This window comes from Schistocerca serialis, chromosome 6 (genome assembly GCF_023864345.2).
Source record: "Schistocerca serialis cubense isolate TAMUIC-IGC-003099 chromosome 6, iqSchSeri2.2, whole genome shotgun sequence".
In the NCBI taxonomy this organism is placed as follows: domain Eukaryota; kingdom Metazoa; phylum Arthropoda; class Insecta; order Orthoptera; family Acrididae; genus Schistocerca; species Schistocerca serialis.
In genome coordinates, this window is record NC_064643.1 from 359,342,633 (window position 1) to 359,350,626 (window position 7,994).

Genomic DNA, 7,994 nt, shown 5'->3' on the forward strand with positions numbered 1-7,994 from the left:
TGATTAAGGTTTGCGTCACTTTCCATTTTTAACCAGACATAAGGTCTGAGAAAGGAAAGAAACAGTAATAATAATAATCGGATTGGATTCAACATAGCCCACTGAACTCGTAGTGTGGCTTGCAGAGGGAAAGAGGATTGCTGTGTTCACTAAACAGAGATGTTGTAGATAGGTGAGCAGCAGACATTACTGCCAGCTATTAAACCTAGCTCATCAATCAGGAACTTGGAAATGAAGCTTGTCTGACTACCGCTATCCAGAACGCAGCGCGTAAGTTTGCTTACTGTCTATAATTACAAATATCAACCCGCAACAAGGGTCAAGCTCACCGGCTTGGGTTGAAACCTTTCCCTTGGTACCTGCTTTGTACCAGGACAGATGGCACGACCAAGCCTTTGTTTTTTATAGAGACGATTGAAGATAAGTATGGCGAATGGAATCCTTGAATGAAATGCAGTCCGGTTCTTTGCTCATAAAGACACCTTCTGCTGCCCAATCTGATGCCCTGCATGCTTGTAACCATCTCGGTGACATCCCAATCTCCGTCGCACCCCACCAATCTTCAAACTCGGTACAGGGCATCATTTTCCACCGGGATCTTCTTCTCCAAACTGACAAGGAGCTCTGTGCATACCTCAAGTGGCGAGGAGTTCGATTTATCCACAGTGTACAACGAGGCCCTAGAAACAATTGCACCGATACAGGTGCCTCTATCCTGGCCTTTGAGGGGGTACCCTCCCAGAGAAGGTCAAGGTGATGTTGTATCGGTGTGATGTAAAACCTTACATTCCACCACCAATGAGGTGCTTTAAATGCTTACGGTTGGGACACATGTCTTCCTGCTGCACCCATGATCCCTTTTGTGGTGACTGTGGGTGCCCCCTCCATGAGGGGAGTGCCTGTGCTCTCCCGACAGTGTGTGTAAATTGTAATGCGCAGCATCCTCCACGCTCGTCAGCATGCCCAGTGTATGCGAAAGGACGACAGATTCAAGAGTACAAGACCTTAGATTGACTTACCTACACTGAGGCTTGTCGAAAGTATGACCGTCTCCATCCCGTGCCTGTAACTTCTACTTTTGCTTCAGTTACATCCATTCCCCCTCTCCCACTCCCCTTCCCCATCAGTACCCATACCCACCACTTCAGGTGCTGTTCCCCTCCCCCACTGGAGAAGTGCTCCCCTTCTTGCAGCCCCCGGTACTGGAGCTCCCTCCCGGGACTCCTCTTTCCAGCACCCCCCTGAAAGGCGATCTGCAGCTCCACATCAGCTACGTGATCTGCGGCCGGTGGACGCCGAGATTGCCAGGTGTAATTCTGTGCGTGACCTCACTGCAGTGTGCCCTTCTCTTCCTTCACAAGAGAAGCAGAAACACAAGAACAAGGGCAAAGCCCCTCAGGTACCCTCTGAGGTGCCGCCTTCCTCTCCTCCAGCCAATGAACCAACAGAGTCCGACCCCACCTATATGGACACTACCCCATCCTTATCGGTGACGGATGGCGACTCGGTGGCGTGACCAGCTCCGGTGTTCACGTCCCATTTAGACTCCACCTTGAGAAACCTCCAGTGGAATTATAATGGATATTTGTGTCACCTCCCTGAGTTCCAGCCCCTTCTTTCCTCCTACTCTGCTGCTTGCATTGCTCTCCAGGAGACCCATTTTGTCAATTCTTACTCACCCACTCTTTGTGGGTTCCACGCTTTCTGTCATAACCAAATTGGTGCCTTGTGGGCTTCTGGTGGTGTTTGCACCTTGGTCCACAAGGACATTGTTAGTAAATGGGTTCCCCTCCATACCACTCTGGAAGCAATTGCTGTCAGGGTTCATCTGGCCACTCCAATCACAATCTGTGATCTCTACCTCCTGCCTGGGAGGCTGCCCACATCCCTTGCCCCAACTACCCTTCTTCAACAACTCCCTTCTCCCTTCCTGTGACTAGGACTTTAATGCCCACAACCCTCTTTGGGGTAGTCACACGACTACTGCCCTGGGCAGGATAGTTGAAGCTGTTCTGGCAGGGGCTTGACCTCTGTCTACTAAAGACCGGTGCTCCCACACACTTTAGTGTGACACACGGCACTTTCTCTGCCATGGACCTCTCCAGCTGCAGTCCCGGCCTTCTTCCCTCAGTTCAGTGGGGTGTCCACAATGACTTATGTGACAACGGTCATTACCCAATTGTTTTGACTTTCCTTCAGTGTATCTCACTCCATCACCCTCCCAGATGGGCCTTCTCTAAAGCTGATTGGGGTGCCTTCTCCTCTGCTACCATACCCCCTGTACTATCACACAGCAGTATTGATGAGTCTACACAGGCTTTCACTGCTGCCATTCTTTCCGCAGTTGTTTCAGCCATCCCTTCTTCCTCGGGTCCCCCCCAACAGAAGATGGTCCCTTGGTGGACTCTGGGTACCCTTCTACTGCTCTTGTTCTGGTCTTTAAACAATTCCATGCCTGGGCCTGTTACCTAATCAAATTTCAGAAACGGATTTGCTGGGAACGATATGTGGCTGCCATAGGACCGCACACCCCCTCTTCACAAGTCTGGGTGAACACAGGCGAATTTTTGGCCATCGTCATCTCACCAGTGTTACAGGAATTTCTGCGCGTGGTGTTGTCCTTACCCATCCAGACTTTGTCAAAGAGCATTTCGCTCGACACTTTGGCCAAGTCTCTGCATCGACTCACTATCCGCCCATGTTCCTCCTCCTGAAAGAGCACTTGGAACGACTGCCTTTGTCTTTCATTTCTCGCTGCTTGGAGCCTTATAATGCCCCATTTAGCAAGTGGAAATTTGCCAGCACCCTCGCCCTTTGTTCCGACAGGGCTCCTGGACCGGATCAGATACGTAACTAAATGCTCCAACGGTTATTGGTGGCTGTCCACAGTTGTATACTGACTCTTTTCAACCGTCTGTGGGGTGATGGGGTATTTCCTACCAAGTGGCAGGAAAGCATTGTTATTCCGGTGTTGAAGCCTGGGATGCCAGCTCTTCAGTTGGATAGCTACTGTCCAATTGCCTCACCAACACCCTCTGCAAGTTCCTTGAAAGCCAGGTGAGTCAGCAGGGTTCCGTGCTGAGCGTCCCTCTCATTCTTGTAGCCATTAATGGTGGTGGCTGCTGGGCCAAGAGTGTCCCCCACTTTGTATGCTGACAATTTTTGTATCTACATTGCTTCCTCTGTCATGGGCACTGCAGAACGCCATCTACAGGGTGCAATCTACCAGGCACAATCTTGGGCACTCTCCCATGGTTTTCAGTTTTTGGTGGCCAAGTCGCATTTCTGCTTTCACCATATAGTCCAACCCCATCCGGACCTGTTCCTCAATGGCCAATCCCTTGAGGTGGTGGACACCCATCGCTTCTTGGGTCTGGTCTTCGATGCCCAGTTGACATGGCTCCCTCATCTTCACCAGCTGAAGAGGACATGCAGGTTACATCTCAATGTTCTTAGATGTCTGTGCAATACCACCTGGGGTGCCGACTGCTCTATTCTACTGCGACTGTACAAAGCGCTGGTCCGGTCTTGTTTAGACTACGGGAGTCCTGTCTATGCCTCTGCGTCACCTTCGACATTGCAGATGCTAGACCCCATCCACCATTGTGAGGTACGACTTGCAACTGGTGCCTTCCGGACTAGCCCTTTGATTAGCCTTCTCACAGAGGTGGGGATTCCAGTGCTGCAAGTTTTGGGACAACAACAGCTGATATCTTATGAGCTCTGCATTCGCTGCACCCCAATGCTCCCTAATTATGGTCTCCTTTATCCAGACACGGTGATCAACCTCCCATGGCAGTGGCCACGATGTGGGGTTACCATGGCTGCCCGCATTCATTCGCTTTTTTCTGAGCTCCAGCACTTCCCTTACTGCCTCTTTTCTCCACTCACGCATGTACCCCTCCATGGTGTGTCTCTTGGGCCATAGCTCTGTCTTGATCTCTCCATCAATTCAAAGGATTCTGTCCCTCCGGAGGCCCTTTACCACCAATTCTACTGTTTCCTCAGTTCATTCCAGGGTTCAGATGTGATTTATACTGATGGCTCCATGGTTGCTGGTCACACTGGTTATGCTTACACTTATGCGAGACACACAGAACTTCTACAACTACATCTACATTTATACTCCGCAAGCCACCCAACGGTGTGTGGCGGAGGGCACTTTACGTGCCACTGTCATTACCTCCCTTTCCTGTTCCAGTCGCGTATGGTTCGCGGGAAGAACGACTGTCTGAAAGCCTCCGTGCGCGCTCTAATCTCCCTAATTTTACATTCGTCATCTCCTCGGGAGGTATAAATAGGTGGAAGCAATATATTTGATACCTCATCCAGAAATGCACCCTCTCGAAACCTGGCAAGCAAGCTACACCGCGATGCAGAGCGCCTCTCTTGCAGAGTCTGCCACTTGAGTTTGTTAAACATCTCCGTAACGCTATCACGGTTACCAAATAACCCTGTGATGAAACGCGCTGCTCTTCTTTGGATCTTCTCTATCTCCTCCGTCAACCCGATCTGGTACAGATCCCACACTGATGAGCAATACTCACGTATAGGTCGAACGAGTGTTTTGTAAGCCACCTCCTTTGTTGATGGACTACATTTTCTAAGGACTCTCCCAATGAATCTCAACCTGGTACCCGCCTTACCAACAATTAATTTTATATGATCATTCCACTTCAAATCGTTCCTCACGCATACTCCCAGATATTTTACAGAAGCAACTGCTACCAGTGTTTGTTCCGCTATCATATAATCATACAATAAAGGATCCTTCTTTCCATGTATTCGCAATACATTACATTTGTCTATGTTAAGGGTCAGTTGCCACTCCCTGCACCAAGTGCCTATCCGCTGCAGATCTTCCTGCATTTCGCTACAATTTTCTAATGCTGCAACTTCTCTGTATACTACAGCATCATCCGCGAAAAGCCACATGGGGCTTCCGACACTATCTACTACGTCATTTTTATATATTGTGAAAAGCAATGGTCCCATAACACTCCCCTGTGACGCGCCAGAGGTTACTTTAACGTCTGTAGACGTCTCTCCATTGATAACAACATTCTGTGTTCTGTTTGCTAAAAACTCTTCAATCCAGCCACACAGCTGGTCTGATATGCCATAGGCTCTTACTTTGTTTATCAGGCGACAGTGTGGAACTGTATCGAACGCCTTCCGGAAGTCAAGAAAAATAGCATCTACCTGGGAGCCTGTATCTAATATTTTCTGGGTCTCATGAACAAATAAAGCGAGGTGGGTCTCACACGATCGCTGTTTCCGGAATCCATGTTGATTCCTACATAGTAGATTCTGCGTTTCCAAAAACGACATGATACTCGAGCAAAAAACATGTTCTAAAATTCTACAACAGATCGACGTCAGAGATATAGGCCTATAGTTTTGCGCATCTGCTCGATGACCCTTCTTGAAGACTGGGACTACCTGTGCTCTTTTCCAATCATTTGGAACCTTCCGTACCTCTAGAGACTTGCGGTACACGGCTGTTAGAAGGGGGGCAAGTTCTTTCGCGTACTCTGTGTAGAATCGAATTGGTATCCCGTCAGGTCCAGTGGACTTTCCTCTGTTGAGTGATTCCAGTTGCTTTTCTATTCCTTGGACACTTATTTCCTTGTCAGCCATTTTTTCGTTTGTGCGAGGATTTAGAGAAGGAACTGCAGTGCGGTCTTCCTCTGTGAAACAGCTTTGGAAAAAGGTGTTTAGTATTTCAGCTTTACGCGTGTCATCCTCTGTTTCAATGCCATCATCATCCCGTAGTGTCTGGATATGCTGTTTCGAGCCACTTACTGATTTAACGTAAGACCAGAACTTCCTAGGATTTTCTGTCAAGTCGGTACATAGAATTTTACTTTCGAATTCACTGAACACTTCACGCATAGCCCTCAGCAGGCTACTTGAAGTTGATCAAGCCAACTGCACACTCCATTCCTATAATAACTGAAGCCAGCATTACCATGCATAATTAAATCTTAAAACATGCATGCATTAATGCACTATCAAATGACTAAACATGCACAATTAAAGGAAAAATTTGCAGTGTCAGAATTCAGTCTTTTGCTCATATGCATTTTAGTTATTTTGAAACAATATTCGACGACCAGTTTTTAAAAATTCCCCACCACCTTGGGGTAGCTCTGCATGGTGAGACACTGAGCTAGCAATCCCCGGATTCAGAAGATGGCGTGGTTTGAATCCATCTGCCAGCAACCTTGAAAATGGTTTGCTGTGGTTTCCCATTTTCAATTTAGGCAAATGCTGGGTTGGTCCCTTACTATAGGCCACAGTCAACTCCTTTCGATCACCTTTCTTTCCTGACATTCTCCAATTCCCTTAAAGATGCAACTCCTTTGCTTAAATGAAAAGCTCTGAATCCAAAGGCTACCAGAGCATCTCTTCGGACATTGGCACTGAAAGCTATATGATAAATAAATAATAATGCAAATTATCCTCATTTAGGCTCATGCATTTGCTGTGGAGACATTCTTTAATGCAGAAAATGATCTTTCTTACACTGCAAGAAATGACAGATGTTTACTTACATGAGGATAGTCGGGAAAGTATATGGTTGAATAATTCCAGACACTCTGCATTTTTGTCATCAAAATTTACTCTAACTTCTCTACTGAAATGAAATGAAATGTCGTGTGACGAGGGCCTCCCATCGGGTAGACCGTTCGCCTGGTGCAAGTCTTTCAATTTGGCGCCACTTTGGCCACTTGCTCGTCGATGGGGATGAAATGATGATGATTAGAACAACACAACACCCAGTCCTTGAGTGCAGAAAATCTCCGACCCAGCCGGGAATCGAACCCGGGCCCTTTGGATTGACAGTCTGTCGCACTGATCACTCAGCTACCAGTGGTGGACACTTCTCTACTGAACAGAAATCTCTTTATTCCAAACGTTCTGTGAATAATAATCATGGTGTCCCAAAAAATCAGCACTCGTGTATTACTGATCACCTCCTCAGCTCAAATTCAGACAGAGAAGAAGAGTGTAAAATGACCTTGGAGGGTAAAAGGAAATTGGAGCATGATTGCTTCTTAACAGTTTGCCAAAATACTGCAGTCCTAAACAATGATATTATATCTTCGCTTGGTGAAAACTCTGAGATCATATTGAAATAAAATGGTTTATCATTCTTTATGGAAATTTACAGAATAAATGAAAAACATGAGTGTTTGTATGGTCATCTCAATTAAATTAGACCCCTCCTTTGATAAAATTCTGGCTATGTCCTAGTTTCACACAGCAATAGTATTTTTGTGCATATTTTTTGCCCAAACCTGATTCCCTGAAAAATTTACTGTATCTTTTACCATTCCAATGCAGTTGCGGACCTCAGGAACATTATTTAAGTCATTTACTGCATGGTTTAATTTGTGGCAGGTGCAGCAAATATATGAACCCATTTTATATGTTCTTCTCAATGTTTTTTGGACCCACCATCATAGCACATCTGTTATAGCTCTGTCCCATGCATTTATTGACATCAATGTTTAATTCACTTATGAAGCCACTCATTTCAGCAGCTATTGTTTGGGCATCCATTCTTTTTCTAACTCGACAAAACCCATAAATTCTTCCTTAAAAATTTTTTCCTTTTATTGTAATAGCTTAGACCTATTGATAATTGCTTCTTTTCTGATACATCGGCTGATCATCAGGCAAAATGCTGTAGCCACTTGCAGCTTTGACATTATCTACCAATTTTTCACTGATTATGACTCCACATATGTTTAAAATCTCATTTTATATAGTTGGGTCTCCAGTTTTATGCCTTTCTTGTAAATTTGCTCAAAATTTCGTCACCAGAATCAATTTTTAGTCCAAGCAAATCTTGAAATATGCCATCATCCTTTTCTTTTCCTCTCGAGGCAAATCATGAGTTCCGCAGAAATAAGTATACTGACTATAGCTTGTAATGCATTTCTGATGTGTTCAATCCTTTTTTTTTTTTTTTTTTTTTTTTTTTT